Source organism: Gymnoscopelus microlampas (assembly GCF_963454915.1).
Source record: "Gymnoscopelus microlampas genome assembly, chromosome: 10".
In the NCBI taxonomy this organism is placed as follows: domain Eukaryota; kingdom Metazoa; phylum Chordata; class Actinopteri; order Myctophiformes; family Myctophidae; genus Gymnoscopelus; species Gymnoscopelus microlampas.
The window spans coordinates 54,780,294-54,790,921 of NC_139947.1; the positions used below are offsets into that span (position 1 = coordinate 54,780,294).

At 43.5% G+C, this 10,628-nt stretch overlaps 1 protein-coding gene across 1 annotated transcript in view; it reads right to left on the bottom strand.

Annotated features, from left to right (window-relative positions):
• Positions 1–10,628, bottom strand: part of LOC311054307 (uncharacterized protein) — a gene marked incomplete at both ends in the record, with an annotated part of 85,727 nt that overhangs the window by 46,029 nt on the left and 29,070 nt on the right. The window lies entirely within an intron of this gene.

The window sequence follows — 10,628 nt, forward strand, 5'->3', positions numbered from 1 at the left end:
ACAGAACAATGAGCGACGACGCTGATAGGCTCGTCGGCTCGGCGAGCAGAGCGATTATTGGAGAAAGGCGTTTCAGACCAGACTCCTTTCTGAAATCGAATTGAAATGAGATTTCCGGAGGGAGGGTTTACCAGGCTACATCATCGCGGAGTCGGCGGAGATTCCCAGAACGTCTGACTCTGTCTGCGATGGAGCCTAGTTAACAGTTAACAAGCAATAATCTAAAGCTAAATTCTATTCCATTTACATTTAGAATCATCACCACCACAGCACATTCAACAGCCAAGTATAATAAAGAAAACACAACAGCAGCTGAATTAAACAATTATTTTACTGTCTTTTAGTGGCAGGCTGGCAGCAGCACAGTATGCAATGTAATGATGATGGATGCACACGAAAAAACGCGTTCTTTTCAGCACCTTGGAGAGCTCTCAACTACAAGACAACAAAGGTATATGGTGGCTTGCTCAAATGACGGCCTGGAGAGAAAGAAAGCGAGAGACAAAGGAGGAGTGAATGGGAGAGACGAGAGATAAATTACAATTAGTGGGAGTATAATATGTCGGCTTCTAAAGAGATTGAGAGCGAGGTGTTAAATGAGTAGTTTATAATTGTAATAAATAACAAAAAAATAGACTTACCGTTGATTCAATCTGTGATGTGATCCTTCTCTCCTCCTAGTCTCTAGTAGAACGCCACCTTCCTATTCTTCAGTGCTGCGAATACACTGATAAGTTCGTCTTTTTTCAGTGTGGCCGTTACTTCGTGCTCAATTGAAATCTGAGCAAGAGCTGTCAGACGCTCCTGGAGCATGGTTGATCTCAGATGTGTTTTGATCAGCTTTAAACGTGAGAAACTTCTCTCTCCACTCGCTACTGTCACAGGAACTGTCATCATGAGTCGCAGAGCAATGCTGAGGTTGGGATAATTTTCAACTAAATTGTTTTTGTATATGTAGTTAAGAAACTCCATGCCGGTCGTTTCGTTCTTTGGAACAGCACTGACTGCAGCCGACACCTCGCGCGCAAGGTCCTCAGCATCCACATCGCCAAGTGTCCTCTCCATGTTTGCGCAGCTGTCTTTCAGTGTGTGGCTTTCTATGGCCTTTTTCATTCCCTGTCTTCCATAAATAAAGCCGAATAGACTATGAAACGACTCCATCAGCTTGAAGCGCTCGCTAACGCCTGTAATGGCAGAATCCAGCATGGGGAGGAAAACATCTCTCTTGAACCGTTCAGCAGGTGTCACAGTGAGGCTAGAAGGGTCCACATTTTGGGACTCATATGGGAACTGGCGTTTTGGTTTTCGGATTCGTACAGTGGGGAAGTCCATTGGAATCTGTAACTCTTCAGCTATGTCTCTGGCATCTGTTTGGGCAGATGAGAAGCCATTCTCTTTGTATTCCTTGAGGAATTTTAGAACATGTTCTGTCTCGCCCTGTAGCACTTCGATTCCCACGTTTGGGCTCTGGAGCAGCTTACTGACGCGATTCACCTCGTATAAAACGTTGTACCATATTATAATGGTCACCAGGAATTTCCATGATATGATCTCCTTTTCTAGGCCTCTGGCTGCAGACGCGGTTACGCCGTCGCCTTTCTTTGTGGCAAGATCAACCAGTGAGAGGAGCGCATTGCCAACATCACCAAGGTGGTAACGCAGTACTTTTACGCTGTCCACACGGCATTCCCATCGTGTATTGGATATGGCCTTGAGTGTCAAACTTGGGACGTTCTCCTTGAAAATGTCCCATCTTTGTACTGATGCGCTGAATAGTGTGTATAGGCGTTGGAGCACTCCAAAGAAGCTCACAGATTCTATCGTTGATTTGGCAGCATCTACGATGACTAGGTTTAGAGTGTGGCTGGCACACGGCATGAACAGTGCCTTTTTATTAATATCAATCACCCTCTTCTGCACGCCACTATTTTTCCCCCGCATATTGCTTCCGTTATCATATGCTTGTCCCCTGCATTGTGAGATATCCAATCCCAAATTATCCATATGCTTTAAGAAGACATCTGTTAGGCCTGCACCTGTGGTGTCAAGCACTGGTAAGAATCCTGTAAAATGCTCGTTGATAGTAGCTCCGACATCATCTTCACATGTCACGATGCGCAGTGACACAGAGAGCTGCTCTGTGTGTGAAACATCGGGGGTGCAGTCCATTATCACAGAGTAGTAATGTGACTTTTTCACTCTCTTTGTTACTTCTTTCAGTGTCTGGTCTGCAATGAGTGTGATTAACTCGTTTTGAATTGTTTTTCCCAGGTAGTGGTCAGCTATCTCTCTGCTCTCTGCTCGCCTGATGTGTTCACTCATCACTGGGTCGAACTCAGAAATCAGCTCCACTATACCTAAAAAGTTCCCATTATTTGGCTCATGTAGATTGGAATTATGGCCACGGAAGGCAAGGTTACTTTTGGCAAGGTGAAATACTATGGCAAGCAGCCTCTTCATTACTTCATTCCAGTGTGCCTTTTCTAACAGGTATAATTCTAGGTATTGATTGTCAATTGTGCTGTGCGTCTTCAGGCGCCTCTCAAGCTCTCGCCAGCTCTCCATATGGGCACGGTGCGCATTGGACTTCTCATGGTCTTTGAGAGTGAGAGTGAGTCTCTCCCATGTTCTAAAACCCCCGCATGTGAGACTATTACTTCGCTTGCCAAATAGGGTACAGCAGAAACAGAACACTGAATCGCATGATTGTGAATAAACTAACCATGACCTGCGAATGGTTTCTCCGTTTTGCATATGCATATAATATCTGTCCTTGGTAAAACGACGGCGTGATTTGCTTTTATCACCACCGCCGGCGCCATCTCCATCATTCTCTCCACCACCACGGCTCTGTGGAAAATCAATATCCTCTAACTGGACGGGACCTCTCCTAACAATATCGGCCCGTTGGTCACTGGTAATATACATTGGCCAGAGCGCCAGGTCGGTCTCTGTAAAGGGGATTTTCTCCCTGTTTGGAGTGGTGGTGGTGGTGTCGTCTTCCTCACCTGTCTCACAGTCACTCTCAGTTTCATTGTCATCATCATCATGATGGGGTTCGGCGGGTTCGGGTTCCTTATCGCCGCCATCTGTTTCACTTTCAGTAGTAGGATTCTCATTTAATTCTTTTTGATTGACAGCTACATCTTCTGGTTCGCTTGCACTGTTAGGCAGGAGGATAGAAGTTGTTTGGCTATCTGTAGTAGTAGTAGGCACAGACTGAGACTGCACAGTTATTTGTTGGCTATGGCTATCATCATCGCTAGATTCACCATGCTGTGATGATACTGAAGGACCGGGTGTTGCTGTTGTTGTAACAGCAGCCGTTGGCAAGTCTTTTTTTCGTGATTTTGAAGCAGTTGGACCAAAAAACGAGGTTAACTTTGGGAGGCTATCTTTTTGTTTTTCTCTCTTTTGTACGAGTTTACGCTTTGAAGCACCACTTGCATATGTGCGTTTCATTTTGCTGCTCACTGTCACCATTCACCGCAAGTTCCGCAACAAAACAACAACACATCAACACCGTCCTTGACTGACAGGTTGACAGCCGGTCAAAACAAACACCAGTGATTATTAGCTGCTGCCAACTAGTGGCGTGAGGCTGTCAGGCATCCAGGGGCCCCGGACTGGGATGCGGATGCGATGCGATCCGATCATGTGATTAAAAAAAAACTAATAATATTTGAAAAAAATATATATAATGATAATAACATTTGAAAAAAAATCAAAAAAAAATTTTTGAAAAAAAATTCCCCAGAAAAATTGGGGGCCCCTGAGGTTCGGGGCCCGTTTCAATTGAAACGGGTGAAACATGGGAAAGGCCGCCACTGGCTGTAGGTGGTTATGTTTAGCCCATTTGGTGAAGTTCTCCACCACACCTCTGTACTCCATGTCATTGTCCTCCGTGATGCAACCCACAATAGAGGAGTCATCTGAGAACTTCTGGAGATGGCATGTTCCAGATCTGAAGCTGAAGTCGGAAGTGTAGATAGTAAACAGGAAGGGTGACAGGACTGTTCCCTGAGGAACTCCAGTGCTACCCATTTCCACCCGGGACTGGCAGCCTTGTAGCCGGACATATTGTGGCCTCAGGGTGAGATAGTTTGTAATCCAGGCCACCATGTTGTTGTCCACCTGCATCGATGTAAGCTTCTCGGCAAGCAGCGGTGGCTGGATGGTGTTGAACGCACTGGAGAAGTCGAAGAACATGATCCTCACCGTGCTCCCCTTCTTCTCCATGTGAGAGTACGCCTTCTGCAGCATACAGATGATGGCATCCTCCACTCCAACCTTGGCACGGTAAGCGAACTGTAGAGGGTCCAGGGAGTCACTCACCAGAGGCCGTAGGTGCTGCAGAACTAGTCTCTCGAAGGTCTTCATGACGTGAGAGGTCAGTACCACTGGCCTGTAGTCATTAAGACTGCAAGATGTTTTCCACCGCTCTGGCACCTTCCTCAGTCTCAGCGAGAGGTTGAAGAGATGCTCGAACACAGGTGCCAGCTGTTCTGCACACGTCCTCAGCACCCTGGGACTGATGCCGTCCGGCCCTGCAGACTTGCCCTGGTGTAGCCTCTCCAGTTCCTTCTTCACCTGCTCAGAGGTCACAGTCAGTCCTGCATGGTGTGTGTGTGTGTGTGTGTGTGTGTGTGTGTGTGTGTGTGTGTGTGTGTGTGTGTGTGTGTGTGTGTGTGTGTGTGTGTGTGTGTGTGTGTGCTATGTAAAGCGTTAAAATAAAATCGCTACATAAATGCACCATTTCATTTGCTCCATTTAATGATAAATGATGAACATGATATAAGGATGAATAAATGACGTCTGACTGACCACAGGATCTCCTCTTCAGCTCTGCAGTAACGTTGTTATATCTGGACTGTATAGCCGGTCAGAACTGGACTGTATAGCCGGTCAGAACTAGACTGTATAGCCGGTCAGAACTGGACTGTATAGCCGGTCAGAACTAGACTGTATAGCCGGTCAGAACTGGACTGTATAGCCGGTCAGAACTAGACTGTATAGCCGGTCAGAACTGGACTGTATAGCCGGTCAGAACTAGACTGTATAGCCGGTCAGAACTAGACTGTATAGCCGGTCAGAACTGGACTGTATAGCCGGTCAGAACTGGACTGTATAGCCGGTCAGAACTGGACTGTATTGCCGGTCAGAACTGGACTGTAGCTGAAATAAAGCCTGACCGTACGGGGGTTGAGTCATATAAACTCATGCAGATTCACAATAGACCACCGAAGTCTGACGTAATTTACGCATCCTTTGTTTGTCTACCTGGTTCGCAGTTTTCCACCCCCATTCTGAATCCCATAGACGTATTTAATATCGTGTCAAATAAGAACTGTGTTCCAAAAATAAACAAATGACCCCGGTGGTTTGACTCTCATGGATATGAAGCATCAACTGACGGTGAGAAAACGATAATGTTACTTCCGCCGAATTAGTTACATTTTCGCCAGAAACAGACTGTATCAAATATAAGTGACTGACTATCAAACGATACAGAACCTCCTCCCTGACAATATCGCCGAGACAGTTTGTTTATTTTTGGACCAAAATTCTTATATGAGACGATTCTATGATGACCCAATGTTATTCTCCATAGAGAAATTACTTTACGAACCTGGGGATGAACGAGTGACGTCAGGACTTCGGTGGTCTATGGAAGCTCTGAGAGGTTTAAAACTCTATTTGAAATCTTATGTGTGTTGAAGTTATCATGTTTTGTACATTTATACTTGTGTTTAACCATGCCAATGTAACTGACAGTGTTTGTAACTATAAGTTAATATCATTTGTTTTATTTCTCATAATAGGGCTGTATTTAAGTTAATTTGTTATGCATGCATTATTTATGTGTGTTTTAGCAATGCTTTTATTTTGAAGTGTCAAAGTCACGTTTGTGTGTCTCGTTGGTCTGCTCTCACGTGACTTGGATTCACAGGACTTTTGCATTAAGCAACAACAAGGTTGTGGACCAAAAAGTGGACCAAAATTCTTATATGAGACTCCACTTTTTTTGGTGCACTTTTAAATGTAAGATCACTCACAGATAAAACATCCTGGCTGAAAGACCTCATCACCTCCCGAGACCTAGATTTTTTACTCCTAACAGAAACCTGGACTCATCCTGGTGACTACACTCTCTTCTCTGAACTTCTCCCCCCCAACTGCTCCTTCCTTAGCTCTCCCCGGGCCACTGGCACTGGTGGAGGTTTAGCTTCTGTTTATAAAACCACCCTCCCATGTCGACTAACACAACAAGAGCTCCACTACAGTAGCTTCGAACTACAGCTATTCGAGGTTAACCTATCACCCCCTGTTCTCTGTGCTTTGATATATCGCCCCCCAAAGTATCATAAGGACTTTATTAATGAATTTGGTGACCTCCTATCTACCATCATGATCAAATATGATCACATCCTCATCTGTGGTGATCTGAATGTACACGTCTGTTGTGAGTCTCGCCCCCTCGTCAAGGACTTCTTAAATCTCCTGGATTCTTTTAATCTCACTCTGTCCGTCACTGGCCCAACCCATGAAAAGGGACACACATTGGACCTTCTGTTAACATCTGGCCTAACTATCGCTGTCCTTGATGTGTCTCATGTGCCCTGTATATCCGACCACTCTACCATTGTCTTCTCTATCTCAACACCCCACTTAGTATTAAACCCTGCCCCCCCCACACGTCTCACCCGAGCCATAAATCCATCAACGGCATCACAGTTTTCCCTGGTGTTCAGTGACTCTCTGGCCAATGAGCCAGCGCTGAGCACAACATGTGTGATCAGTGCTGACTCACTTTTATCCATGTTTAACACAACATGCACTAATATCCTGAATGCCGTCGCTCCTCTCAGGCTCAAACGGACCAAGACACAAAATGAGCCATGGCTTAATGACGCGACCCGCGCCCTCCGATGCACATGTAGGCGTGCTGAAAGAAAATGGCGCAAAGACAAACTCCACGTCTCCCTAGACATCCTACGTTCGTGCCTTTCTGATTACCAGAGGGCAGTAAAAGACGCCAAAACTGTATTCATTTCCAATTTAGTTACTATGAACAGCAATAAACCACAGGTCCTATTTAATATTCTTAACTCCCTTACAAACCCCCGTGCCGCCTCCTCTGTCGTCCCATCATTGCTGCTTTGTGAACAATTTCAAAGATTTTTTATTGATCGTATCGTTGACCTTCGCTCAGTGCATTCTCCCACTGCCCTAGACCCTCCCATTCCCTCATGCCCTGTCACCGCCACCCTCACACATTTTGAGCCAGTGTCTCTATCCACACTCACTGATGTGATCATGCACCTGAGGCCCACAAATTGTAAGACTGACTGCATTCCATCTCGGCTTTTTAAGGAAGTCTTTGACACTGTTGGCCCAAATGTGCTACGGATAATAAATTCCTCCCTCCTCACTGGTTGTGTCCCTGCTGCCCTGAAACATGCTGTTGTTCACCCAATCATAAAAAAGAAAAACCTCGATACCTCAACCCTATCTAATTTCAGGCCAATCTCTAACCTTCCATTTCTCTCCAAAGTTTTGGAGAAAGTTATTTACATCCAGCTTCAGTCATTCCTAATCACTAACGGCCTACACGAAAAGTTTCAGTCTGGATTCAAACCTGGCCACAGTACTGAATCTGCTCTCCTGAGAGTTTTTAACGATTTGCTTTTAACTGCTGATTCTGGTAGCTCCTCAGTCCTGGTCCTCCTGGACCTTTCATCTGCTTTTGATACTGTAGATTACGCCATTTTATTGTCTCGATTAGAACACCACGTAGGTATATCTGGCACTGCCCTGACCTGGTTTAAGTCCTACCTTGCGGATAGAAGTTTCTCTGTCCAACTAGGTGATTTTTCATCTCCCGCGGCCCCCCTCACGTCTGGAGTCCCCCAAGGCTCTATCCTTGGCCCCATTCTGTTTCTGTTATATATGCTGCCATTAGGGTCAATTTTCACTAAACACAACATTCCTTTCCATTGCTACGCTGATGATGTCCAAATATACCTACCCCTCACCACCAATGCCCAAAACTCACTTAAACGCTTACAGGACTGCATGGACGATATTAAATCATGGATGGGCACAAACTTCTTAAACCTCAATGAAAATAAAACAGAAGTCATATTCTTTGGCCATAACACTGCTCCATCCACCAACAACACCCTGGGTTCCCTCAGCACAAACATCCGTTCCTCCGTCAAAAACCTTGGTGTCACCTTTGATAGTACCTTCACATTTCATAAACATATTAGCTCTGTTGTTAAAAGCAGTTTTTTCCAACTACGCCTGTTAGCAAAAGTCAAACCCTATCTTCCACCGAAACAGCTGGAGATGGCAATCCATGCTTTTATATCTTCTAGATTAGACTATTGCAACTCCCTTTTCTCTGGTATCGATCAGTCCTCTCTCAGGCGCCTGCAACTGGTGCAAAACGCGGCTGCTCGCCTCCTTACTGGCACAAAAAAGCGAGAGCACATAACCCCAGTTTTAGCTGCCCTGCATTGGCTCCCTGTAAATTTTAGAATAGATTTTAAACTTCTTTTATTCACCTACAAATCTCTGCACGGCCTGGCCCCTTTATACCTGTCTGAACTTCTCGAGCCCCATACTCCAGAGAGAGCACTAAGGTCAGCCAACCAGTTGCTCCTAGAGGTTCCCATAACCAGGCTGAGGAGTAGGGGTGACCGCGCCTTTGCTGCTGCTGCTCCTAGGCTCTGGAAAAGCTTGCCCTTCTATATTAGAAGTGCCAATTCTATTGAGGCTTTTAAATCCCTTCTTAAAACACACTTTTATTCCTTAGCTTTCAATCATATCTAAGTTCATGTCTTGATCTCTTGTTGTATGTGATCTGTGACTTTGTTGTTGTTACACTTGCATACTTTCTTGTTTTGATGTTTCTTTTGTCTCACCATGTACAGCACTTTGGTTCAGTTTCGATTGTTGTAAATGTGCTATATAAATAAAGTTTGATTTGATTTGATTTGATTTGAAGGTGCAGAAGCTCTGTTTCATGTTGGTTCATAAGAGACTGTCTTTTAACCGTGCATCCAAACTTTACTACAAAGGTATGTTACAATGCGGGTTGTGTTTTATTTGTTTGTTTCATGGGTTTTATATGTACTTATTACTGTTACTGCACTTCCAGAGTTTGTGGTGGTGCTGTGCAGCAGGACTGGTGGGAACCACAAACCACATACATGCACTTTAGAAAGAGTTTGAGGTAGGAGTTAACTTCTATGTTCATTGTGTTTGATAGCAACATAGAGGCTCATGTACATAATAGTTTATTGCATTCACCCAGCATGGTGGTTTATGACTAAACCTACACTGTTTTGTGATGTTTAGATAATATGAAGCAACTACAAGAATCAAGCCCAAAGTCGCTGATTATATGCAGACATGGCAACACTGGTAAACAGGAAACCCCTTGATATTGAGTAATGGGAGATTCCATGTGTTTATGTAGGTGTTTGGCAACGGCTGTGAGCTGAGAGCTGCTGGTGGTACGATCAATGGACCATAGTAGCAGGTATGTGCACGCCATAGCAACGTAGTCATTCTAATTATTCTAATTATGAGAGAGCAGTTTATATGATCACTGAAAGAAGAGTATTCATGTACATGACATCATCCTGTAGTCTATACATGGCTTCACGACCCGTTGTGAGCTTGTAGATCTGCTATTTTCAAAGGATTATAGATTGTAGATCTGCTATTTTCAAAGGATTATAGATTGTAGATCTGCTATTTTCAAAGGATTATAGATTGTAGATCTGCTATTTTCAAGTAGCCAAAGTTTAAATAGGGCTTGAGTGATTTGTAAGAATAATTCAAATCTACAAAGTAATTAGTAACTAAAGTTTTCAAATAATTGTAGTGGAGTAAAAGTACAATATTTGCCTCTGAGATGTAGTGGAGTAGAAGTAAAAGTACAGAAAATTGGAAATACTCCAGTAAAGTAAAAGTACCTCAAACTTGTACTGAAGTGCAGTACTTGAGTGAATATACTTAGTTACTTTACACCACTGCCACTGCCAGTAGCTATCAGGATTAGGGGTTCAACAATGAATCAATTTGATCTATTATACATATTTTTAAAAATCAATAATTTATCAAAGAGATTAATAATGTTGGGACATAATGTAACCCAGGCTTGAAATGACCCTGAATTTAAAATAGTTCATGGGATAAATAAATACCTTCATTTCAGTAGATTTATAAATAAATACCTTCATTTCAGTTGATTTATAAATAAATACCTTCATTTCAGTTGATTTATAAAGTGCTAAAAACTATTAAAAAGTGCCTTTTGGAATAACATCAATTTAAGTTATAAACATAAATATATATAAATATACCTAAAATGTTGCTTTAGTCTGTTTTAAAATGTAGAACAAGCTATTATATATGAAAGGAAAAAAACACTGCAAAACAAATAACAAGGTGTCTTACAGGTTTCTGCTAAAGGTAAAAACTACCTGACTCTGTTGATTGCCTTCCTAAGTGAGCCTTGTATCTGACAATGTATAAAGTCACCAACTTTGAGACAGGATTGTGTTGTTTTAAAAACATGTTTTTGGGGGGTTTGAGTTGGTTTCTGCCCGACA